Source organism: Chlamydotis macqueenii, chromosome Z (assembly GCF_036417535.1).
Source record: "Chlamydotis macqueenii isolate bChlMac1 chromosome Z, bChlMac1.mat, whole genome shotgun sequence".
Lineage (NCBI taxonomy): Eukaryota > Metazoa > Chordata > Aves > Otidiformes > Otididae > Chlamydotis > Chlamydotis macqueenii.
The window spans coordinates 59,126,057-59,153,789 of record NC_141593.1 but is presented as its reverse complement, the minus strand read 5'-3'; the positions used below and the strand labels follow the sequence as shown (position 1 = coordinate 59,153,789).

General features: G+C 38.4%; 1 long non-coding RNA gene across 2 annotated transcripts; it reads right to left on the bottom strand.

Annotated features, from left to right (window-relative positions):
* Nucleotides 1-1,178: 1,178 nt before the first annotated feature.
* LOC147596364 (uncharacterized) lies at nt 1,179-26,771 on the bottom strand. 2 transcript variants are annotated; one of them, XR_015261479.1, is made up of 5 exons: nt 26,585-26,771; nt 18,194-18,343; nt 18,001-18,055; nt 14,945-15,054; nt 1,179-1,343 (listed from the first exon to the last, which is right to left on the bottom strand). It is a non-coding gene; the product is annotated as an uncharacterized LOC147596364 (long non-coding RNA). The 2 variants fall into 2 exon arrangements; XR_015261478.1 differs by lacking the exon at nt 1,179-1,343 and adding an exon at nt 9,947-10,573.
* Nucleotides 26,772-27,733: the final 962 nt, after the last annotated feature.

Below are 27,733 nucleotides of genomic sequence, written 5' to 3'. Positions count from 1 at the left end.
GAGTTTCTGTGTTAAGAGAAGTACTTCACGTAGTGCATGTTGTTTACAGTTCCTGAATATATTCAATGCTTTTCTTGATCTGAACAATGAAAGTGGTTATAGCCTCTGAGCTGATAGCTATTTTCTAACAGATAGCTTCATCATATTTTTGTACACCAGTACAGTGTTGCAGTAGCCAGGATGTGAAACCTGCAAGGGGTCATGCTTGTAAGAAGCAGTCCTAGCCTGATTAAGAAATGAAAGAAAAAAAACAGGAAAACATTTTTCCTGATCCAAGCATTTGTAAAAATCTGTTTCACAAAGCCTATCTCTTAGCTATTCTTCCTTTGACATTACTTGAGTTCCATTAGGACACCTGAAAGATATAGAAAATGAAAGAGGATTTAACCATATTCTTGAAAGTGCTGCCATCTGTTATATCCATCGTATGGAGATGACAGCCCTCATGCTATCTCCATAGGACTGAAGGGTCTTCAGGCATATCAGTAGGAACATACTGGGCAGACATAACCTAAATGCTAAAGCCAGTCCCTCTGCCTCCAGCAGTACTTATTCTTCTTTCCCTTTTTGGCAGAACTATAAGGTTAATTTTATAGAGCCACTGTATTGTATCCTGTAATCATGAGAAATTTCCACAAAAAGGTGAGTAGAAAGTGCAGAGTTCAGTATCCTCTAAATGTTTCTATGGAAAAATATTTTTGTTTCTGAAATAATACTAAAGAAACAATTTTCAGCAGGTAGACATCTGGATACATATGTCAAAATTGGACAAGAATTATAGCCTTGAACACACAAATCAATATCTACCTAGCAGGCATTTAAGCACAAATGCCTACCTACCATGCGACATCTTCAGTTACTTATTGTGTAACAACTATGGTCCATGTACTTTTGTAAATACATCTTTTGATAGACTTCAAGACGGACCAACACTTTTAATCATTGTTCTACCTGACAGTTAAGAAAGGTTTCTTTCTGTTACCTGTGCAAGACTATAAACAATCCCCCCCCCAGCCATCTTCTTATCAAAAACCAAAACCATGGTTTTAATTTGTGTTTAGTATTTCTGCAACTTTAGTATAATTTCAGCCAATTTATGAAACAGATCAGAGAGTAAAATATTTATATAATTTCAATATTTTTAATAATCTTAAAAATAAGTAATTTACTTGCATTTCTATTTTGTATCCATCGTGGTTCTCTTCACAATGAGCAGTACCTCCACACACAAGCAGCTCTAGTGACTTTAGTGAAGTTTCCCATTCAGTGTAGTTCAGCACAGCAAACCAAAATTGTCACAGGCTTGTACTACGCCTACTGTCATAAATTCATGATAGGGGCTTCTGAAAGTAACTATAAACAAATAAAAGTAATCACTTATAGTAGCTAATATCAGGATGATGTTTTCAAAAGTATAATCACGTATTTACAGGTATGGAGTAAGGAAATAGGGGTAAATTTTGGAAGAGTTTAATCAGTTAGCGACATACATCCAACTGAACCCAGTGACACTTCAGATCCAGTCTTTTGAATGAGACTAAAGAGAAATCACCATAGAAAGCCTTCTCTAATATAGCTCTCACTCACCTTCTCAAAAGACATGTGACCATACATACAATTTCGATGAAGACTATGGAGGGACAGAGGAGTGTTACTGCCTTTTCTTGCAGTGATTTAAGTTCAAACTGTCTTCAGCAAGTCTAACTTTCCACAGATTGACGTGAAACGGAGTAATTAACTGCAGCTGTCTCCCAGAAGAGTTATGTGATGTCTGGGCTGAGGCGAGTTCAAATGGACTACAAGAACATAAAATGAGAGTAGTCATAATGAATCAGACCAAGTATCCTCTCCATTTAACCCAGTCTTCTGTCTCAGGCCTACACCCTAGATTCATGTCTAGGGATAAAACAAGAACAGGGCAACAGTGCAGTGATAACTCCCAATAAGAGGTCCTTGCATCCAGTGCTTTGCAGGTCAGGAAGGCAGGACCTTCGAGGGCAGGAGGTGTTCTTCTCATGCAAAATCAAGTATTTGACATGTAGGAAGTAAAGGCAAATTTGTCCAAATTTAACATAATTAAACAGAACCCTTGAATTGACTTTTAATAATTGTTATAAACTCACATAAAAACTAATGCATGACATCTTTCCACCTACCAAGAAAAGCTTTCTGTTTCCTGCAGATTTTCTTTTACATAAGATGCATGTCCTCAGGTAACCATCAGAAAGAGTGCTGAAAGATTCCGAGCTTTAAAATTGCCAGAAAGAGTCCCTAGGTTGTAAGTTTAGGGTAAATCACAGCTTTAGATAGACGAGGTCATATTCACCTCCAGCATTACATTCTTGAAATCCCATAGATTAATTTAGTACAGACTTAGTGTGATTTTTAGGAAAGTTTACTCAGGGAGCAATTGCTTCATGTTGGATGACATATTTAAGTCCTTTATTGTTTCTGACAAATCACTTTGCTGCCAAAGCATTTGAAAAGTTCACAGCTCTTCTGTCTCCAAGGTGCAGTATATTTATCATCCAATCCTCCACTGGACTTCAAGATATAAAAGTTTTCTAGGGTCATGTTCTAAAATATGATTATAAAATTATTCAGGTTCTAAAAAGCTTTTAAGATTACTTCTGAAATATTTTTCAGTCTCCTTTCTGTAAATTAGAAGTAAAAAATTTGATTAGGCAAATATCTGAATCAAGACTCAGAAGTCTTATAGAATCATAGAATCACAGAATAGTGTGGGTTGGAAGGGACCTTCAAAGGTCATCTAGTCCAACCCCCCTGCAAGAAGCAGGGACATCCCCAACCAGATCAGGTTGCTCAGAGCCTCATCCAACCTGGCCTTGAATGTTTCCAGGGATGGGGCATCCACCACCTCTCTGGGCAACCTGTGCCAGTGTTCCACCACCCTCACTGTAAAATTTTTTTTCCTAATATCTAATCTCAATCTACCTCCCTCTATTTTAAAACCATTACCGCTAGTCCTGTCACAACAGGTCCTACTGAAGAGTCTGTCCCCATATGTCGTGGTTTTGTTAGTGAGGGGGGGCCTAAGGTGGTAGGTTTCCCATCCCACCATCTTTTCTGTAGGCCCCTTATGCCACACTACTGTTGACAGAGCAGCCAAAACACTTGAGTGTGAATGGGCGCTGCAGACCCATATATTCATGAGTGCATCTCTATTACTCCCTGAATGTGTATAAATATACATTCATATATCTATACAAACACACATAGCTATGCATCTATATGCATATAGATATATGTATATAAACATATATATACACATATATAATATATATATGAAATATGTATTAGTATTGGAAGTACCTGTCAGCGTTTTTGTAAAAACTTTTCTTTAAACTATTTCTGTCATTAACTGACTTACTAAAAGAATAAGGAATGACAAAAAGCCCTAGCTGATTATCATCCAAGATCCATGCAGTCATATTTCCCTCAGTTTTTATGAGCTCTCAAGAAATATGTTTATAGAATACAGAAGTATAAATATACATGCACATCTGGATGTTGCATATCTTTATTAAAATAGCGTGTGATATTTCCCTAAAGCAAGTTACTTTTCTATCAGCATACCAGAAGCTAAGGAGGAAAAATGAAGCCATATTGTAAGAATTTTTTTTAACTTCAAATATACTTGTTAGTCTTGTCTTCTTTCCAATCAGATTTGAAAATTGTTACAAGCAAGCTTAATTACCTTTGCAATAAAAGTGATTAATTTTCTTCAGAGACTTAACCGTAGCGATTCAGAATACCATTGTGAAGTTGTAACATACAACAATCACTGAGACTCATGCTGCAAATGTTAGTAGGGCTATTCAAAGCATAGCATAAATAAATGACTTAATGACTAATGGAGATCTATCTAACATAAAGTAGTCTTCATCTTTTCTTGACTGTATTTCTAATATTATAATCTACAAACATAATAGCAGAAAATTATAAAAAGTACACTGTAGCATTTTCTGTTATGCTTGAGAAAATATTTTTATACAACTATCCCAGCTGTTGGCTACTTAGTAAACAGAAAACACCTAATTGATGCATGAGTCTATCGGGCCGGGTGGGATCCTACACCTTCCAATTAATCATCACCATTTTTTTTCTGTCTTTGATATCTGGACATGATGTAGATGGTATGGAATAAGGGGTGGATAATGTCCTGGTTCTGGCTAGGATAGAGTTAATTTTCACCTGAGCTGTGAGAGGAACTGGAGCTGGTGGCACCTGTGGCTGGGGGACACAGCTGGGATAGCTTACTCTAATTAACGAAAGGGCTATTGCACACCTTGTAACATCTATGATTCTATGATTAAATAACCTCTTCAGAAAATAAGAAAATCAGATACTTATGTGGGTGGGTATATCCAGTATTCGTGTGTTGCTGGCTACTGTACTTTCCATAGACTCTGAGAAAAAAAGTTGTGTTTTATAGAATTTGAACATGTGAGGCTTTTCTAATGACCCAAGTAATCCTTCTAGACACAGTAATGGATGTGCACACACACACACACACACGCACACATGCACATGCAGAGCATCACCTTTCTCCTCCCCTCTGTGTTCCACCTGCCCGTACCAGCAAGGGATTCATTCTATGGACATAGATGCTAACAAATTAGTGTAGGGAGCAGTTATTATCAAATTGCCAGGAATTCATTACTCATAACTGCAAGGTTTTTTATCTACCAGAAAGAAAATTGGTTATGTCACACACAGAGACTATCACTGGTAGTGACTTAGCCTTGGGGAATTGTAGGATGTTAAAAATGTGTCGTTCCTCATTGCAGCAATGTTGTCAGTCTGCAGTACATAAAATATCATGTCACCTTTATCACCCAGAATCCATACTGTTTATCTGTCAGACCATACAATGGCTCACAAGTCTTGCAGGTCCCACTATTTCAGAATATGGCACTTTTCCACAGGGTGCTTCAGAAGCTCCAATATTTGTGTAATAGGACTAATACTAGCTTTGGCAACAAGCCTAAATAATTCACAGAATCACAGAATTATTATCAAGATTGGAAAAGACCTAAAAGATCATCCAGTCCAACCATCACCAATACTTCTCAGCTAAATCATATCCCTCAACACAACATCCAAACGTTTCTTGAACACCCCCATGGTCGGTGACTCCACCACCTCCTTGGGCAGTGTATTCCAGTGCCTGACTACCCTTTCCGAGAAGTAATATTTCCTAATGTCCAGCCTGAATCTCCCCTGGCGCAGCTTGAAACCATTGCCTCTAGTTCTATCACTGTCTACACAAGAGAAAAGGCTGACCCCTAGCTCACTACAACCTCCCTTCAGGAAGTTATAGAGAGCTATAATGATGCACACTGATCAATCAGTCACACAATGTTACTGTCTTCTCTATCTCCTTGTGCTCAAATCTTTTAAAAGTATCCAGGTTCTTCACTGACAGAGACCACGTGTACCCAGAAAAATAAATTAAAAAAAAAAACCAAACTGGATAATGTAGTTTCCATCCTATGGCAGAAGAGGTAGCGGAAGAGAGGGAGACCAGAGACGGGATGGGGAAGGAAAAGGAATAAATATTTAGATGAAAATTACAGGTACAGTCCTGAACTTCTACACTATTTCCTCTCTTCAAGCTTTCTGCCAATGAGATGTATCCTGGGGAAAGAGGATGGGAGTGTAGGACAGGAAGGCTCAGTGCAGCTGTAGAAGAGGGATGGAGAGATCAGAGGTAGGGGTGAGAAAAGAACAATGCTACATGCAGGGCTCCCAGAATGGGGCTGGGCAGCAGTGAGACAGTAATGTATCATTCACTCAAAATAATACAAATACATAATAAATAAATAAATAATACATAATACATAATAAATAGTAGAATGGCAAACACCTACCAAGGCCTACCAATACAGCCTTTGAATAAGCATAAAAACAGTGTTGGTTTTTGGTTTGCATGGACTTCGGGTATTTTGTCAGATAAAGTTAGACCTTGAATCAGATTCTTATGGCAGATTTTCTAAAAAAAGCTCATGGGAAGTTTCAATAGTGTGCTCATGTTTGCTCAGGCAGCTACTAGATTTACTAGATTTGCATGTGCAAATATTTGAGTTCTGTGCACACTCATAGAAAAGTAGTTATACAGACTGACATTAAAATACAGTACAGAACAGGAACTCTTAGCCAACAGGCTTTCAGTGTGCCATTAAGTTTACTTCTATTCAGACTGTGATTAACAGAAGAAAATAAAAAGAAACTTAGCTTTTAGTAGAAACCGTTACCCTCAAAGAAATAAGTGAAGGGCATGACACAAGACCTCTGCTTTCCTTTTAATTGCTATAGAATTAAAAAGTTGTGTAATAAGTGCTTCTAGGAATACATCAATAGAATAGGCTTCTCCACTAAGAAGCAGAAAGAAAAACTGTAGCCATGCCTTCCTGTAGTTTGTAACTAGAGTAATTGCTCAAGTAATGAGCTGTTCTTACAGAAAACAGTGCACATGCCTAGCTTGTTGGCTACTAAACACAAGAGCCCTGAATAGTTATAGAATATAGCTAGCTACAATGGGGAGGCCACATTTAAACACGTTTTTCCTTTTTGAATCTTTAGTTCTTGTCTAACAGTAAAACTATACCAAGATACTTATTACTGTGGTTGGTTTTGATTTAAAATATGAAGTGCAGGCTTTGTAATATTATATTTAAAAAAAATAATTAGGTTACTAGCTTTTGCATTATACAGGAATTTTAAAAACATAACCTATATACAAATGATTCTGTATTGACCAACGACATATAAGACCTCCATGTTTTATAATGAATGTGTGACTGATAAACATAAAAATCTGTTTGCAGTCAGTTCTCTGGTTTACCTGGCCAAACGACTTTATGATCTGCATGTTGGCCAATTTTTAAGAACATCTCTCCAAACACAGTAAGTTGTCAGGCTCTTGCTGCCCATGGCAATGTTAATGCCACTAAAATTATTTTAAGCTTTTCATCTGTCAGTCTAGATAGTGTCTGTGCAGTGATTGCTGTTAGATACAGCAATCATTGTACAAACAGTGCAGGTGTCCATCCCTGTCTGATAGACACAGTATTCATAATTCAGCAAGTGTACCGGAATGAATTTTAAAGTCCCTGTGGACCAGAATGAGAAAAGGATTCCTGGGAGAGGTTACATGCTAGATTATACTAACTGATAATGTTGGAAAAAAGCAGGCTATCAGACATGCAATCCATTCTTCAAGTTTAAAAGAGAAACAACAGGTTTCTCTTCAGGCTGGGAACCATTGCTATGACTTTAAACGAAGTATTTCAACCAGTTATTTCAACTAGGACAAAACAACAACAACAACAACAAAAACACACACAAAAAGAAGAAGAGGGGAAAAAAAAAAGGAGCTTGCTTACACAAAAGAGCAAAGAAGCTTATTATTAACAGGGCAAAAGGTGTGATGGCCATTAGTACTTGAAGACAAGGGGTGAGAGAGGTCTTTGGTAGCACTGATGAGGGTCAGTAATTAGCTGGTCAGGGCTTTCGGGATAAATTCTAATGCATCATAAAATCAGAGACTCTACTGATGTGGTAATTTTCAGTCCAATAAAATTAGAATATTTTAATTTCCAGGCTATATTGACTCAACTGGGTTCAGTGCACTTGTACAGTTCAGAGGCCCAGGAGAAAAGCATATTCCAGTACTACTTTCTTTCCAAATTATGGGAATAAATTACTATTTAACTTTCCCTCATGAAGCAGATTATCTTCCACAGTCACATCCAGTAAAGCTGTTTTCCTTGGGTAACAGGTAACCAGAGCTTTTCCCACACCTACCTCTTTCTTTTCTCTGCACCCATGGTTTCAGTTCAGATGGAAATTTTTCAACAAATCACCCCACTGTTTTCCTCTCAGGACCCTCACCGAAATCTGATCCGCTCATTATTCAGCAAAGAAGTGAGTAAGAGGACTAAAGACTTTCCTTTGTGAAGTTTCTCAGAGTAAATGTAAACCAGCTTTCTTATCTGTGCCCTCCTCAGTCATGTATATTATCACCATAACCATCATCGTTTGTTTGTGTATTTTGGATCCACTTCCACTGACAGCTGTGCACACAGAAAATGCCCAAATTCAATTTCTCTTTTTTAATTTGGTTTACATAATTTTCAGTGAAAGTTGCAAAGTTTTCTAATTAGCACTTAGACTCTTCAAAGTGTGTGATATGTGTAGCTCTTGCTTTTTATTGTCCCAACAGCTAATCTCGTTACTTGAACAACCATTTAAAGCAAGTTTTAATGACTTTTCGGCAGGAGGGTAGACAATAGAGTGACTAAATAAAACTTCTTGAATAAGTAACTTCTCCACACCCTGGAGGGGAGGGATGCCATCCAGAGGGACCTTGACAGGCTGGAGAGGTGGGCCCGTGCAAACCTCATGAAGATCAACCAGGCCAAGTGCAGGGTCCTGCATGTGGGTCGGGGCAATCCCAGGCACAAATACAGGCTGGGCAGAGAATGGATCGAGAGCAGCCCTGAGGAGAAGGACTTGAGGGTACTGGTAGACAAGAAGCTCAACATGAGCAGGTAATGCGCCCCTATGCTCCAGAAGGCCAACTGCATCCTGGGCTGCATCAAGAGGAACGTGGCCAGCAGGTCTAGGGAGGTGAGTCTGCCCCTCTACTCTGCTCTGGTGAAACCCCACCTGGGGTACTGCGTCCAATTCTGGAGCCCCCAACATAAGGACCAGTTGGAGAGGGTCCAGAGGAGAGCCACAAAGATGATCAGAGGGCTACAGCACCTCTCCTATGAGGACAGGCTGAGAGAGTTGGGGTTGTTCAGCCTGGAGAAGAGGAGGCTCCGGAGAGAACTTATAGCGGTCTTCCAGTACCTCAAGGGGGCCTACAAGAAAGATGGGGAGAGACAGTTCAGTAGGGCCTGTTGTGACAGGACTAAGGGCAACGGTTTTAAAATAGAGGGAGGTAGATTGAGATCAGATATTAGGAAAAAATTTTTTACACTGAGGGTTGTAGAACACTGGAACAGGTTGCCCAGAAAGATGGTGGATGCCCCATCCCTGGAAATGTTCAAAGCCGGGTTGGATGAGGCTCTGAGCAACCTGATCTGGTTGAAGATGTCCCTGCTCCTTGCAGGGGGGTTTGACTAGATGACCTTTGAACGTCCCTTCCAACCCTAACCATTCTATGATTCTATGATTCTGTAAGTAAAAGAAGTGAGCTGCTTATGTGTCCTATCTCTGCAAAGCTCCCTTCTTGGAAAAGGACTTAAGCGCATTTAAATCCCACTGGCTTCAGTGACAGCTGAATACATGTTTAAGTATTTTGTTGGTGGATGGTCACCATATTTTGTACCTCAAAGAATCTATCTTTTAGACAGATCTGCTAGGTGAGAGAAAGGATGGGGGGGGGTATTAAAATACAGGATATTGGGACCCATAACATTATTTTTTTCCAGATACAAAGAAAAAATTCATTAAATATACTTTTGAAAGCAAATGCTAAACTTCAAGGTTTTATAGGAAACTTGGAAACTTTGAAAATTGTTTTCTCGTATTACCACTATGAGACAGCAGTGGTAGGAAAAAAAGAAATATTAATCTTTTTAAATGGTATATCAGCAGATGTCCTTTCTCAACTATTCAGTATCCATCTGGTAGCCTTTCTTAAGTGTATTTGTCCATACACAAAAGCAATCTCCTTAGATATTCTGGACTATCAAAACATGGCAGAAAAATTAATGTGCCCTTTTCTGTGCTCTCTTCCCTTTAAATCTGCCTTCTCAAAATAGCAGATACTTCCAACTGTATATTCATGGATTGCCTTCACAAGCTAATTACCAGTGTTCCGGATCATTGTAAATGAAACCTAAAGGCCAGTCCAATCTACTGAGCTGCAAGGGGAGTAATTTATTTTATAATGTATGACATATCGAAATACACTGTGTAATTACAGAAAGTTTTCTAACGCAGTTTATTTTCAGCTGGCTCTGTATTTGCTGAAAAACTTAGATAATGATGAATTACACTAAATAAGTTTATGTTATTTGTAAAACTTACAAAAAAGAAGGAATATTTTGTATGAAGACAATAATGCCCACTATAATCATGTTAAACTCGGGAACATGAAAGGAATACTAGGTTAAAAATGGATTACCACAGACATATATGTATTTCATGGAACAGATAAAAGCGAAGAAAAGCAGTGCAAGTTTTGATACATATTCTTGCTGGGATGACTGTTTACTCATAACTCAAATGAATCTGTAGCTCTTTCCAACGGACAACCTGGTCCAGACTGTTCCTTGTACAGTCCACATTCTGCAGTCCAATGCAATTCTTAGTTGATTTATCTTCAGTTATGTTCACAGATGGAGGCAGAAGCTGATCCCCTGACTTTGAACACTTTGATGTTCACTTGGAACGTGACAAAAAGCTAGTGGTGCCTTGGTAAGGCCAAGACAAGATTTTAAAACGCTTACAGACAGCTTTTCTGACTCACTAGGACGTCTGCAGAGCCAGCACAGAGTCTATGCAACATCACAGTTGGTCTTAACTGTGCTTTCACCTGAAGTTGGCAAGCAAAGCAGAACAAGCGTCATAGAAAAAGAAGAACACATAGGTAATTATGCAAAGGCAAATCTCACTCAGCAGTGGTAATACTGCTGTCCTCCAGCGATTGCTGCTTCACCATTGTATACATAAAGGATTCCAAATAAATAGCCATTCTCCAGGAACTCCCGGGCTGAAGACAGCACACAATGCATTGTACAAACCCACAATCGAAGCAATGACTAAGGCACCTACTCAAAAGTATCTCCCCAAAAGTCTGTTTTAATGGTTCTTACAAATAACTCCTAAAAAGAGATATTCCAAAATATGGAGCAGTGTTGAGCCAGTGATTACTGGCTTCTGCCACTTAATCACAATGTGCAGCTGCCCAGAATAATAGTGAAATTAATTTGAAGTTTATTCATGCAATAACAATGTTTTGTGGAAAATGTATGCATATTGCTTCAGATCAAATATGTGAACAACTGGTCAGTCTCCAAATAGTCAAGTTTTAGAGCAGCAGTAACAGCTGTTTATACAAAGACAGCCTTAACCTCTGATAAAATATAATGTCTTCTTTCAAAGGAAAGGGCTACACTGATATATTCTGTTGAACAAGGTAGAGAGGATATGGCAGCAGTGACTAAAGCAATAAAGATCAATAAAAGTGACAGTACAATTCAGAAATGAACGTGATTTTCTGGTAGAATAAAATGGTTTGCAATAGGCACTATAAAATGTAATTGAAAGTTCTGTATACGCCTACATTAGGGGCTTAATTCTTTGGAAAACAGTATAGTTACCCTAAATGGCAATTCGTATTTCAAGGGTGCTTAAATTAATAATTGTATGAAAATTCACACTATATTTCAGAAGATTTAAGAAGTAATGAGTGTTGGTTTAAGAGAAATAGAAAGTGTTGTGGAAATCCTCATTATAGGTTAGCTTGTGTGCTGGTTTGAAAGTACAAGTCAGTACACACTGATTACATAGAAGCTGATTTTTCTATTGTTATTAAATACACCTACTCCTATAATGTTTATTCCTACTACTCCACAACTAGTACTACCACTGATTATGATAATACAAGATGGAGAAGCATAGTTTAATTTAAGCAAACAATTTTCCGTTTTCTGTCATCGTGATTCTATCATTCTGACAATTTGGCCAAAAGAATAGCATAGCTAATTGATCCCATCACAATTCAAAGACCTATTAGCCTCTAAGCTTAATTGCATGTAGTAGTACAGCAAAGAGCAGAAATCCTTTATTTGAAGTGTTGACTTCTGAGAATCTGAAGGCAGAACAATGGCTGGCAAATAATCAAAATTGCTCAAAAATCATTAGATGTTATTATGAATGGAAATCTATGTCGTCTATTGCAAGAAACTGGTCACATACAGCCTATTTTTAAATAAGATAATTGTCAGTCACTCCAGAAAGCATGCTCTTTGTCCTATTCTTACTGTCAGTAAAATTTAAAAAGTGAGAGCTCAAAATGAGAAAGGAGCTAATGCAAGCATTAGTTAAAATTATGCTATTTAAATAAGGAATGAGGCTAGTTCTCTTGTGTACAGAGAAAGTGCAGGAGGATATAAAAAACAAGCCCTAAGGGATCAAGCTGCCTGTCTATCTGGACCTCTAATGGGGCGCAAAACAGGCAGCTAGAGCAGGGTGTTAAGAGCAGACCCACACAGGGGTATTTCGCCACGAGCTCCACAGGGGCTGCCTGTCTCTGCCTGGGGTTGAGAGAGCACCCCTCTGTTCAGCAGCCTCTAGGGGACTTTGTACAGGCAGAAAGCACTGCAGAAAAATGTCTCAGAGGCAGCAGATGATTGCACAAAGAAATTGTTTCTAGTGTATTTCCTTTATTTTTCTCAAAAGAGAAGATTACAGACGAGGGCTTGGATTTTGTCAGTCCAATGTCTGGAAAACACATAGAGCTTTATTCTCAAACTGTGAACAGGCTCACACACATTTTGTAGAATGCTTTCTCTCTTCTGTATTTACTAGGAACAAATGCCTGGTCAGTTTTAGCAATGACAGTGATGTGGCACTTCAGGACATGGTTTAGCAGGCATGGTGGTGTTAGGTTGATGGTTGGACTTTATGATCTTGGAGGTCTTTTCCAACCTTAAAGATTCTATGATTCTGTGATTATACCTTGCTGAGGTGCTCAGAGTCCTAGATAGCTTTACCAAGTGTCAGAAGGCCAAGGGTTTGTTCACAGATTCTCACAGGTCTTATAATTTACTCTCGCATAACGATACTCGCATAATGGCTCCAATCCTAGTTAATAGGGCATACCTGCTGAGATCACTAATGCAGCATCTCAATGGTAATTCAATTTAAAAGGAGGCTTTTGTAGGGTGTGCACAGTATACAATTTAATTATATAACAATTAGTTTGCTGTCAGCAGCACTGATATTCTGGCTATGTCAGCCTTATGTTTGAATATCTATTTCATTTAACTTGTAGGCCCAGGCCAAAACGATCAGGAACTTTCTAGGTAAATTACATGTTCCCACGAGAAGAATGGTCAATATATCTACCTGATAGCATAATTCAGTGGAAATGCAGGGAGGTGGAGTTTATCTGCTTTAAATCTGGACAATATAGTATTTCTCTAATGTTCATCTTTATTAAGTCCACAATTTACTACTGTACTACTGCTCTTTGACACAGCATTATAACCAGGCTATTATGATGGTAGCTTCACACTCTTTCTTCGTTCCTGTTGGACAGCATTCTGCTCTAAAAACACCTCATAGGTGTGAGGGAAATAAGGTTTGCAAGAGGGAAGAAGAAATGCCCTCACTGCTCATAACACAGCCCAGTAAAAGCTGGGTTGGCTGCTTGGCCCAGGAATGGAGGACAGAATCCAGTTCATATTACACGTGAACCTTTTGAATGACACATGGGACAACACTGGACAAAAAGACAACATACTGATGGGGTACCACTGAGCTACTGGTCTACAGGGTTTGCTGAGGTCATCAAAGCAAGTGCAATCCTGTCCTTTGGAGACATCACTTTCTGCTAGGATCAGTTCCTGAGGAGGCCAAAAGTCCTTCTTTAAAAGCTCTTAGTAGGGCTCTCTTCTTTTCCAAGCACCGCCTCAGGAAGAGAAGAGCATGTGCCACTGAGAGTTTACCCTATGCATTTAGCCATGACAATATGGGAAGTATGATAAAAACCATGTTGGGAGAAAACACCTGAAGCCATGCTGCCATCTAAGTTCTTCAACTACCTATTTCACAAGACGGCACGTGTCCTCTCTTGTTTTCTGCTGCACAATGACACAACTTCAGCAGCTTTCCCATCCACCTATTCTTCTAACCACAGTAGCTTATACACAGCAAACTCTTAAAGGCATAAAATGTGTGTTTATATTCTTTGAGGGGGAGAACAGAACTGAATATGAAAACAGAAAGAAACACTGTAGCTCATTTCAAAACATGAGTGCTCTGAAACAGGCTCTGAGGATTTGTCCTGGATTGGTCTGTAAAGGGCAGCACCACGTATGTTACCTTTAGGTTCATCCAGGATCAGGTGGCAAGTTAGGAAGACCTTTCAAAATTCTAATTTTAGATCAAGATACTTTCATTCTTCTACACACTAAGTCTCACTTTAGGTATATATATATATCTATATATATCTATCTATCTTCTACCACAAGACGCTGGTATCTTAGTTCACCAGGCAGTGCTGCAAAGAGGTTAAACAGATCAATGACTTTTCTTGGTCACAGAGAAGCTGCTCACAGTGCTCTTTTGTGGAAACCTTCAAGAAAGAGTGATTCGTCTCGGAGTTTCATCATATGGGGCTTTGTTGGCCTGGGGGAATTATATACACTGTCAGTGCTAGGGTGAATTTTCTTAATGGCATAAGAACACAAGGCTGTGAGTTAGGTAAAGCAACTGTTCAGCTGGAAAAGCTTAGGAAAAAATACTAAGCTCAGGTAAATAAACAACTGCGAAAGATGGAGACTTTGCTGAGTATGCACACATTGTAATTTGAGGTTAATATATTTCCCAAGAGTTTTAGGGAGTTTTCAAGCTGTTAACATAATACAATATTTATAAGATATCTTTGAAATGTTTTAAAATGGATGTTTGGAAACTTTGATGACTTAATATATTTGATAATGATAGTGCAGTAATTACAAATGATTTTGTTTCCACTGAGATTATGAATGATCACGATCTAGAATGAAAAGCAATTTTACAGATTTTAAAAGGAAAAAAAGGAGCTATATCCAACCTGCATTACTTCTCCTTCAGATCCTTTACTCTCATGCTTTGTTGGCACTAGAATATTGTACTTTTAAAACATATTTTCCTGAATGTTTCAGAAGCAACTTACAAAAGAAATTTGGAAACTTACCTAAAGCAGTAAAGCCAAACTGTAAAGTGTTGGGCTCAAAACTATTGCTTTGTGAAAACCATGGTCTGAAAAGCTGATCCTGGTCAAGGCTTCATTAAATCAGCCACTAGCTAAGAGACAGAAAAAACAACCAGTTTACTGAATATGCAGTAGGAGGAAAAAAAAATCTGTCTCTTATTGCATGCATGCAATTGTATGATGTCAGCCATGTATGTAAATAAAATAAAGGTAAAGCAAAATATTATTTTGGAACAATCATTGAGGTCTTGCAAAAATACTGAGAAATAGATTAAATCCATGTTTCCAGTGGATGTTCAGGTGCTTTTGTAAAATTAACGTTATATATAAACACAAATCAGTGTTTAAGTGCCAGATGGTTAATGAAGGCCAGCCAGGCAACTTCCATAATTCACAATAATGAGTATGGTAATGAGCCTGCATTATAAACTGAACAGCCGAGTGATACATAGTGCCTACTTGAAGTAACAAAGCATTTGGAGTGTTTGATATTAGTGAAAAATGTTGCATTTCCACAAAAAAAAAAAAATCACAGAGAACATAAGTGATGGATTTGGTTAAATTGAATGAAAAGATCCTCAAAGTTTGTTACAAATATTACAAATAAATTTCATCTCAATTAATAGCAAGCAACTAGAATTAAAATGAAGTGACAGAAATTTAAACATGAAATTAGTTCCACTGATGCGTCCAATAATGAGCAGCTTTTCCATTCAAGCATTTTCTGTTTTCATTGGCTTTGCTAGGGGCAACACAGATTTATACTGCTTTTTGGGGCTTCATTCTTATGAAAGTTAGGTTTGGTACAACCATGATAAGAGCACATTTAGTGTTTGTCTGTGATAAAGGATTGATATAATGATCTATTTGCAGATGCAGTTACAAGATGATACCTGCAGATTAGTCCTACTGTTGAAACAAACCATTCCCACTGTGGCCTCTGTATAATTACACATTTTAAAATAAAACAAGGTTGAATTATTTTCTCCATTACTGGGAGAGATCTGTCTGGATCATAGATCACGTCTCAAATACCGAGGAGATGCCGAGGTAAAAGGTGATGTTAAGACGCAGTTATGGGGCAAGAAAAGCAAAGTCCTATGGTTCTGCTGAAAGCTGATGTGATGTGAAGATGGTTCCACTTCTTTGATTCACAGGTGGTCTCTGGTGGGAACTCTATACTCTCCAGCTGTCAGAATGCTGTTCCCCTTTCTTAGACACAGGCTTTTGTCCTCAGACCATGCCTGAACAGCTGCTTTTATCTCTGCAGCAGATGCCTTCACCTTGACTCTTGTTTTTCAGACAGCCTTTTAGCCTTCCGAAATGCTCATGTGATCTGACACATCTGTTTTGCTTTTCCTTCAGAGTAGCAAAACTGCAATAAAACAAAGGCTTCCTCTTTCTTTCCTCATTGTCTTCAGGATTTTCACATCTGATATACCAGTACTCACACCTTCATTTTCTGGCTAGCTCTTCATGTGAGGTACTTATTTAAGAAGAGATAAATCACAAGGTTCTGGCATTTTCATCAATCTACATCAATATGTTAATAAACATAAGCTCAGTAGATATACACTGCTACCAGTTCTAACATCATTATTTTTAAAACATGATTCATGGAAGAGCTAAAAAAAAGTAAGAATTTGATTTAAAAAAATCTAGACAAAGTCTTCTCCTTGAGCCATAGAAATGGGGATGTAAGTGTAAAATTTTCACTGGATTCAGTAACCCTTTTATCATTGATTGAAATTCTTACTTTTTCACAAAATTTCTTGCCCTACATCTTCTTGATCTCTTAAAGCCATTAAAGTTCCTGTAATTAATCAGTTCATCATTTTCACACCAACAACTTTTAAACTTTCAGTGTCTATTTGATGACTCTCTTACACCTTGTACAGTCATCATTCAGCTGGAGCCTGCAGATTTTTCTGGACTTTGCAGATTTTTCTGCAGTCTGGGCTGGTGAGAAATATGTTTGACACCATTTACTAGGAGTCAGTCTGGAAACAAAACTCCTGTTGAAAACAGACTAGTGGCACTCTACTTCTTCCAACAGCTCTGTAACCTGCCTCCTTTTACTATTCTACATCCTCCTTCTTACCCTTCTGTCTTGTCAAAGAGATGCCATGACACTGCATTGTCAACAGAAAGCAGTTTAAAACATGCCTATATAAAAATACTACACTTCTGCAAAATGGGTGTTCTCTGAATGGCAGTTCAATATTCCCTTTCTTTTCCTTTCAAAGAAGGGTATCAGGGCGCAAAGATTTTGCTCTCTTAGCCTTATGCCTCGGATTAGACCCCTAGACAAAGCCCTGCTTGCTGTAAAGAAGGGTCAAAGCAAGAACAGTGGAACGATGGGCTTTGTGCAACACATTTGCTTTAGCCGTACTGTTCTTCATTTCCTTCCTCCCTTTCATTATTATTATTAGGCAGTTCAGGAGCTTATTTTTCTGTCTGCCTCATTAATCTTGTATTTCATATCCTGTTTCAGTCATTTCTGCACATTACTGTATGCTGTTTGTATTTTCTTGCTCTGCACAGCATGCTTTCCATTACCCAGTTTGTTTTCTTTCTGGTTTCAAGCCATGTGGATTCCCTGGATTCCTTTCTGGGTGTTGGTTGCTTTATTGTCTCTCAGCATTTTCACGAGTCATTCAATTTTTGCTTTTAATTCTGTTGTTCAGGTTTGGTATATATTTTAGATGTGTTATATCACAAAATGTTCATAATTGTACTTTAAAACTGATGACTGCCATTATGATATTATTTCTTGTTAATCTAGATATACCAAGGAAATTTTGAATATTAGTAACAGGAATTCAAGCATGATTTGACGAGGACAGGGTATTATTTTGACGGTGTTATTAAGAGACTTTGAAAATGTTTTTTCAATATCTTCCATACATAAACAATTTAAATAGGCTAAATCATATTTGATGATTGTAAGATTTCTATGCAAGCTAAAGAAAAATACTAATCTTCTGTGGGAGGAATAATAATTGGTTACTAGTAAGACATAAACCTCTGGGACAAACCTTAAAGAGGTTTTAAAATCCTGGCAGTAACAATCTGCAAGATTTCAACAGCTGCCTAAGAAAAGGGTCAAATAAGAAGGATAACATATTACTGATCAAAATCATCTGCTAGAAACTTTAAACAGAAATCTTCATCATAGATACTGGTGGGTTGGCTTTGCTTTCTTCCTTCATTGTATATCTCTCATTCTACCTTTCTCTTTTGCATTTTCTCACTCCTCCTTTTCTTCTCCTCTCCCTCTCCTTTTTCTCCTGAACATTTCTCTTTCTCTCATATCACTTCTGCGTATTGATTGCTGTCAAACTATTCGTGCTCCACATCTTTTATCCCATTCTGGTTTTACTACAAGAAGAAACCAAAAATGAATACATTCTACAAGCATGGACATCTAAGACAACATCTTGAATCAATGTTTTCAGAACAGGATTGCTCAAATTTGCAATATTATGAACTACGTTCAGCATAATTTTTCTTCAAAGTTGTTTTTTAAATTGACAAAATATACCTGCGTTGTTTTCTGGTATACCTGGATTTTTAAATTTAAATGGAACAATAATCAGTTACATTCTGATTCCAATATACAACTACAACTACTACTACTACTACTAAAGCCTTTCTCTAATATATTTTATATATGCAGTATATGATACTTTATAAAATATAAGATAAAAATTTAAAAAAAAATACAATCTATGTCATGCAATAATATATTAATGGTGCTGCTACTGTTGTTATTATCTTTGCATAATGAGCTTGGGAGTCCTGGTAATACTGAGCTTTGTACAGATGAAGCAAAGAAACTGCCTTTGTTTTGAAGAATTTGTAATATATTCATTTCATTCAGGTATACATATTCCACTATAAAGTTACATGACATTTATATATTCAAGATTATTTATAAATAACTAATATCCATCCATCCACTGAACAACACCAGAAATATAATTTTAAAAGGGAAATTCAATGGGATTTAGTCTCTCTAAATAGGATTTTAGCCTCTCAATGGGATGTAGGCTCTCTTGAAATTCTAGCTTTGTGATTATAAAACTGTATTTTCTTAAATCTCTCACAGTTATGAATCTAAAATGAGTTGTCATTATTGCTTTTCAGTGACATTGGTATAATCAACTTCCTTCATTTGAGGGAAGTCAGGAATTAGCTATTTCTTCTTTAATGCCTTCCTGAATATTCTGCCACACTTTGATTGAACACACAGGATTTTTCTTTACCTTCCAGGGACTTCTGCTCAGACGTCTGCCTGTGCGAATGGGATCGGAGATCAGTACAACTGTTTCATAAATACAGTTATTTTTTGAAGAGCATTAATTACTGTATATATAATTTAAAACATTTAAAATTAATTGTGAAGGACAGGGGAAAATTAAAAATGGATTCCGAATACAGAAACTTTCTTATTTGTGAAGGAGGAAAGCAGGAAAAAAGATTGTTTTCTGTCTTATAATGATCAGATAAAAAGCAAGAATAATTACCAGCTCAGTGGGTAGGCTGGTACAAAGGAAGAAACACTCATCAAGCGGTTGTTTTTTCAGCTTCAGCAGACTGCGCATATAAACACACACACACGCCCCCCTTGGTGAGTTTAGGTATCCTGTAAAATCTAATGAATTATCTTCATGGCACATTTTGATGCATATTGCTCCATATGATTGGTTGACGTCATTTCAGTGTTTATATTGTCTAAGACTTAACTAATGGCTGCAATTCAAATTAAGGATAACAAGGTAGATATGAAAATGGTGAGTGCATTTTCTCAGGTCTTTCCAGATTAAGCTTGTTACCAGTATGAAATAAAATGATGACTCTATGAATAATTCTTAATATCTTGAGTATAAAAAGTAGACCAATTTGGATAAACTCTAGTGAAATAAAGCTGCTGCTTCCCTGCTTCGTATTCTGGAGTTTGTTCACGTAAGAGATTACTTTTTTTTATCAACTATTCATTCCAGTAAATTTCAGAGTAGACCTAGGAGTTCTGTAAATCTGGTACAGAGTAAACACATTAATATTAAACAGCATGTTATTCTATCTGAAATTGTTTGATGTACCTTACATTCTCTGTCAAAATGTGCTGAAGGGTATCATACGCATTGCTCACAGGAAGAGGACCTTAGGTAAACCCAAAACCAGGTTACAGAAATCCAGACTTGGTATTGAAGACAGCAATGACTAGGTCAACACAGACAAACACAAAGGACCAAATACAGAATTAGACTTGTCAAGTCAAATAGTTCAATGGCTACACTTTAAATCATTAATGTATGTCTGTGGGGAGTCAAATTCTCACATAAGTGTCGCACGGACTTCTAAGTCTGAATCCAACAAAATACTAAGTTTCCTGTTTCCCATAACAGCACAGTTTTTTTTAGATTTATAGCTGGCTATAATTCTTGTTTATGTAGGGGGTATCATTAGTTTTAAGACAAGGACAGGACATTTACAGAAATTAACAATGGAAATATATCAGCAAGTACTGGAGAGGAGGCATAAGAAAATTTTTAAAGTATCCATCTTCTAGTCATTTCCTCCTAGCAATAGGCTGTAGATTCAAGGGTTAGTGTCAGGAGAGAACAAGTGCTTACTGAAATTCATCATTCACATCATCCTGGTACCAAAGCATGCTCAGAAGATGTTTGCTCTGATTTTTTATTCCTTGTCACTTAAACCAATGCTTTATTCTCTTTAGAGTAGTGGGTGCAATATAAACCAAAGAATGCAAATATCCTTTTTTTCTTTTTCTTTTTTTTTTTTTTAGCTCCATAAAATCTTTCACATCCTGTAGTGATTTAAGGAACACCACTATTTGCTTACTAAACTATATGGCGTAACACACAGTTAATAGACATGCTTCTTTCATCAAAAGATCAAAATGATGTGCCTAATTTCCTTTCTCATTGGTACCAATTTTAAACCCGTCATGGGATTACTGTATGACATTTTATTGCTATTCTAATTTGTTCTTCTCAGTGATGCATACTCCATACTTAGATTTAAACAGATCTTAAAAGTTAGAAACACTCAGATACAGTATTTGTTATAGGGGAACACCCATCAGCTGTATTGTTTCAAGACATTTATTTGTGTAAAAACAAAGGGTCTGTATGGTTGGGAAAAGGAAGGAAAAAAAAAAAAAGCATAACACAGTAAACCTCAAGCAGATTAGGAAAGTAAAAGATTTTCCCAAAAAGGAAAGTATAATCCGTCTTCTATCAACTCACCTAATCTATGCAACTTTGCAATGTGTTCAGCAACCAGTAAATGTGGTCACAGTAAAGATGGATGATCCATATACGGGAAAGGCAATGCTTATCCAGATGCTGCAAAGCTATCTTAATTTGTGGCTCCTTTAGACCAAGAACAAAGCAGATTGCCTGAAACCATAGCTACTAGTTCAAATGTCAAACTTCTCTCTTAAATGTACTATGGAGGTGGCGGCAGCTGACAGGCAATCCAAGTGTAGAGGATAAGTGGATAATGGAAATTCTAGGAGAGATCCCTTGCAACAATTGAGGCGAGCCAAAGGTGAAAAGAAATGCAACAGTCACTTGGGTGTGAATGTTTGTGAATGTTGCTGTGACATTCTGCTGTGAGCAGTGCAATTTCAGTATTGTTTCTGTTGTCTTCCTCTTCCCCTGCCAGAATACACGATTCTTTTTCAGTTTTGCCTTTATTACTGGAAATGCAGACTACAGCAACAACTTTAGGTGAAAATGTGATCCACTCAGCAAAAAATAAGAAATGTAGACAGGGATTCTCAGTTACTGCCTCACATCTAAACACACAGAAATTCTACTATGTACCCTAGTAGAGCAGAAACCTGTAAGGCTCCTTTACTTATGGTGATCCTGCATGAACACAGTCCTTGACAAGTCAGCACCAGTGCCTAGCGGGCTTACTGGGCCAGGCAGCAAACCACATCATTTTCAATAGGTTTAACTTTTGCTCTGTTTTATACTGCTTTTGGATGGAATAATACTAATGGAAAGATGTGACCCTCCCATTGCTTTGGAAGGTTATTCCAATTTCTACAACTCACCTTTAAGGGAGCAAGTTAAGATTTTGGGGTTTTTTTTATGTTACAGAAGCCAAAAAAGAGAGCAGAGGAAAATTCCAGAGACAAGTCCCGCTGTGAAACATAGGGGTAAGACAGAACAGTTCAACTAGAGAGCATCATTTTTTAAAACAAAGTTCCTTATTTAATGTGAATTTTAACTATGGTCACATTGACAGCCGGGGTTTTGAATAAGCTTGTTTGGGATATGGGCTAGCATTTGCATGTGTATGTGCTTATATGTAATTTACATAGTTTTTTGAGATATAGCACAATTTGCATCACTTTTTCTAAAGTGCTTGCAATATACCAGATAGAATAATTGTGTTTCTTTTCTGAAGGATTATTCTAAAACAACATCCAGTGCAGTACTTTATTTATAATTACAGAGAAAATTAAGAAGCAAGACACGAAGGAACCATATGAAAAACTATTTTAATTTGTCAGAGTTCTTAGATGACATTTGACCTCTGTGAACCGTTCCTGCTTATCCTCTCTATGGACTAAAAACCTCTTCTTTTTTTTTTTTTTCCATATCCCAGGTTGCACTATAACAAAGTCAAATATCCTTTGTATGCATTAAAATTTGAAATGGTCCTTTTTCACTGCAACTGCAACGCTGACAGTAGTATCAATTGCTTCAAAACACAAGTACTCCTGCAGCAAATGGCTTAAGGACAAAAATATAGTTCAAGAAAAATATCTTCTAACTAATAGAACGGTTTAGTGTTTCACAGTCCACTTTAAACAGTCTTCTTGAAGGGAAAGTTAACCATATGAAGCTTGTTTTAGCCACTTAATTCAGATATCCAAGCTGGCTCACACAAAGCTAATCAGGGCACCTCTGTAACACATTACAGCAATAGTACACTTTAGCTTTGCTTCAAAGTTCATATAATCTATCAAATATAGCAAGATTATAAAGTCAGTTTGTTTACTGACCTTAAAAATATATTTTTTTTCCTTTTCAACACATTTAATTTGGTTACATATCATAAACGTTTGAAAAATGTACTTCACAACTTATCTACAAGTTGACGGGTCTGATTAGATGGCATAATAAAAGAAAGATCATTTAAAAGGCAAACAGTTTACTCAGTTTCATTCCTATAGATTTTTTGAGTGTGCTCATTAGATGACAGACTGGTATGACAGACATACATAAGTAAAATTAACAAAGAAATCTACCACCTTAGCACACCATCTGATCTTCCTGCAACTTGGTATGAGAGTTGTCAAAAGTCTAATTTTCAAGTGTTATTATTACCCTTTCCCTCATATCTTCTGAAGGCCTAAATAGTGCATGCCTACCTATGCACACCTCTTTCTGTTACATAGCTAAAATGATGACAGTACTCCATGTGTTTTATAGATTCTTTTGGCTAGGTTCTACATATTTTGAGATTTGCACAATCTTCGCAAAAAACAAACAGAAATAATCCTTTTGAAACTTTTTTGCAAGGTCATCCTGAGAAAAGGAATGGAATTACTTAAAATTTCTCTAAAAAGTTTCTGGAAAGCTAGTAACCTTGTAAAATATGGTATCACCCAGCTCCTTTGCTTGATTAAACTAAACCATTCCCATATAATTTTTATTTTATTAGAAACATGACCTATGATTCTTCATATAATTAAGATTTACAGTAGACTACGGACAAGGTAAAGTTTGCACTTGTTGTAGGTTAAAAAATTACCGTCTGGTTTCTGGTAAACATACCTGTTTCATACATGCTCCTCAAAATTTTGTAGCAAATTTTAGATAATGTTTTTTTTCATCACTTCTCTCTCTTTAGTTTCTACCTATAATGCAAGCACAACTTATTTAAGAAACCAAATATGAAGTCCTGAAATGAGTCCCATTAAAAATCCTCATAATTTTAAAAGACACAATGTTCACTTTGCAGAAATTATGCCAACAGCAACAGCTGTAAAAATGTATCATTCCTCTTGCTTTTATGGAGCTGAGAATACAGATAGCATATTAGCTTGAGTGTCGTGCCACTATTCCTGAGTACAGCAGTATTATTCAGAGGGAATTAACTGTAACTCTATCAGTAGGAGGGTATTTGCATGATGAAAGGACTACAGATGTAAGAAAAGACTTTTTAATGTTTTGGGAATCGGGAATTTGTTAGACCAAATCTACAGCAAAACACGTGCAAGAACTGCTGCTGCTGTGCTTTCTTTCAAAGGCAGCACTGCATCTAAGATTAGGATACTATGTAGCACAAAATATCACAAAATACAGGAAAAGCATAACTTACACTGGTATTTTATTTTAAACAGTATTATTGTAAAGTGGTTTCCCTTTCCAGGAAGGCCATTCTGTTTAATTTTATTCCCCTCTAGAATGCTCAGAAAATAACTTACCCTTGAAGGATCTCTGTGGAAAAACTTGCTATGTTATCCTGAGCGGACACAGTCCTAGTTAGGATATTTGTTCAAGAGAACAACTGGACACTAAACACCCATGAGGAAACCAGGAACAAATTGTTAAGCTCTTGGGACAGCACTCTGCAGCCTTTTTGACTCCTCCTAACTCCTACCCATTTGTGCCCTACTGAGAGCAGTAATTCACAGACTGTTCCAAAGTATGACCTTTGGAATGGAGTCAGGGCTGGGCACCACAGCTGTTACCTGACCCTTGCTTCCAGTAACAAGACCGGTCAACTTTTGAAGATGTGGATGGTATGGAAGAGCTTTGATAACTATGAAATAAACAGAGTACAGTGTAGAGCCATCTGTCAGCCACTTTGGTAAACCGTTCCTCAGCCACAAAGCCTTGGCTGCTTGTGATTATCTCTCTGTTTATCAGCTGCAAGGAGAAAATACTCCACACTGAATACAGTCATGAAAGTCAGTATATGTTGCAGAAATGATATAAAAATATAATTTAGTGTCTAAATTATTCTATCAGATAGAATTGAGGGAGAAAGAACAATTAGTGGCATTGATATGGGAAAAGGAGATATGGCATACAATGCAGTCTGAAATAAGGGGGGAAGTTAGCAAGATACAGATGGCAGGAAACGCAGAGAAGAAAATGTTGACATTAACAGCTTGCACAGTCGGCAAAGGAAAAGAAGCAGGCTAAAAAAGAAGAAAAAAAAAAAAAAAGGAAGTGATGGTGAAGAGACAAGTTAGGGGCTACATTCAAGAGGTAAACTGCAGAAAATCTGCATAGATTTTTAAAAGAAAGATGTGGTTTTGAACTGGATTCTTAAATGGCTGAGGAGTCATTTCAAGGTGATCGGTTTCTACGCTCAGTTTGAGTGGTTAAGATTGGTTACAGATTTCTGCAGGTAAGAAGATGACAAAGGAGTTACAAGTACAACAAAAGGGAATTAAAGGGAAAGTAAAGACAAACAGGCTAAAAGATTTCAACACTGCTGGACAGTGCACTCGAACAGAAATATGTGCTGACAGTGGGAAAAGAAACATAGTTTGGAATCCAGGATTCTGCTGCTCTGAGAGAAGTCAAAGATGCGTAAGTAGGCAGCAGTCTCCTCAGAAACCTCCTTATTTCCACCTTCCTAGTTCGCAGACTTCTCAGCATATTAACTTTTTGGCCTGTCAACCATATGTCTGTTGACCTTATGGACTGTTGCCTTTATGGGTTTTAACCGTATGTCCGGCTCCCACAGCAACAGCAGCGGTGGATTATCGCAAAGGCCTTAGAGATAAGGAGTGACATCATGCATTATTGTTACTGTCTTTGCTAGCTCAGCAATACACATATCCTTACAGCCAAACACTTCATGGACTTCCTCTCCATGTTGCATTTCAGTTGTTGCAGACATGACCCACACAATACTGACAGAATTATCCAAACACTTAGTTCTTCAGTAGCAGTTCTAATTCTAATATAAACTGCTTGTGTTAGATATTTCTGTGGTACATTAACAGCTGTAATCTGTATGTGTAATCCTCTTTATGTTGTGACGTAGCACACGAGTTCACTGTCTGATATGGTATTCCTATCCTCTCTGGACAATAAAAACCAAACAGCTAAATCACTGTAGTGTCATGAAATTGCAGCATATTAAGCTGTTTGTATCATAATGCTTTGGATACTTTCCAAATTCGGAAAAATATGGATCAAATTATATTTCTCAAATCCTATCCTTGAAGAAATTAAAGTGGTAAATAAGCATATCAAAAATAATCATATTATGGCACCAAGTTTACAGAAAAGCTGCCCAGCTGCCAGAGCCTCCCCACACCTTTTGCTGCTTTTCTGCTTGTGTATAAAGTGTCCCCGGACATGACGTCCTGTGAAGATGAAGCCCAGGAACAGAACTTTCTTCCTTAGCAGCTTATTTTTCCTGGCACTGTATCAGAATCAGTACTTCCAAAATCATAACAGGGATTGTATTACAGCAAAGGAAAATCTCCCTACTGCGAGAAAGAAATGATACAATTTACACATTAATGTCTCCTTATAAAAGAAAGTGAAATCTTTTTTTTTTAATTATTTATAAATACCAGAGTACTTTAGAGTTCCTGAATCTTACCCTCCTTCTCTCTTCTCTTCCCTATTAATATTGAGTTCTGCATCTTTTAGAAAGCCTCCTCCAGTAAAGGCTGCCGGTGCCAAGGGCACTGCCCCAGCGGGCACAGCAATTTTTCCCGCAGGCCCCCGCCAGACACTGGGCCCGGCCCCGCACAGGGGCCGCCAGCTCCGCCCTCACAAAATGGCGGCCCCTCCCTCTCGCCTACGGGGCTCGGCAGCGCTTCAGGGCTTTCCGGCGAGGCCAGCCCCGCCGCGGGTTCTTCCAGCTGCACTTGCCGGAGTGAGGACGCTTTTCTCCCGTTTACTGGAGAGCGGGCAGCGGCAGGCCCGCGTTCCCCCGCCAGCGCCCACAGCCCCGGCTCCGCCGCCGGGGGTCCCGCACTCGCCGCCGGACCGCGGCGGGCGGGGGTCGGCGGGGGCCTGGCGGGTGAGCGCGCTCGGGCCGCAGAGCAGCGGCGCGGCGCCACCTGCCGGCCGGCCCGCGGGGCCGCGGCGGAGGAGCGAGGGAGCCGAGGGGAAGCGGGAGGCCGCCCTTACCTCGGCTCGGTAAAGTGAATGAACTGCAGATGTAAAGCTGCTGTCTGCATGCCCAGGGGAGGGTTTTCCTTTCCTCACCAAACGTCTCTCGGAGGCAAACCGCGTCCCTACCGCAGCTGGGGCCTTGGGCGCCCAGCTTGGCCATCTCACCTGCCCCGTGTGAAGGCCGCCTGTCTCTATTTGGGGCTCTGGGGCCAGGGTTTCTGGAGTATTCAACAAGATGAAGTTCAGAGGGGAAAAAAAAATCCTTGAAAATGGCTGCAGCACAAGGTTGAGGCACCCAAGCTGGTTGTAAATTTCATCCACTCAGGTTCTGGCTACAGGCACGGCAGCTGGGAGCTCAGCACAGGTTGGCTCACTTTCTCCCGTGACCTCCAGCTCTACGCACCGGTCAGCCCCACGAAGCTGGATCCATGTGAATCTGTCCTGACGCAGTGGTTTTCGTCTGGAGCTGAAGATGTCAAGCATTTTACATTGTGTACCGCTGCCTCCTCTAAGAATTTATTTCAGGGACAGCCAGCTGATGTTGCCCCTATACCTCTGCAGCTCAAGTCCTAAGACCTAGATCTCCTACTGAACATCCAGTAGCAAAACCTCCCAGTTTTGCCTCATT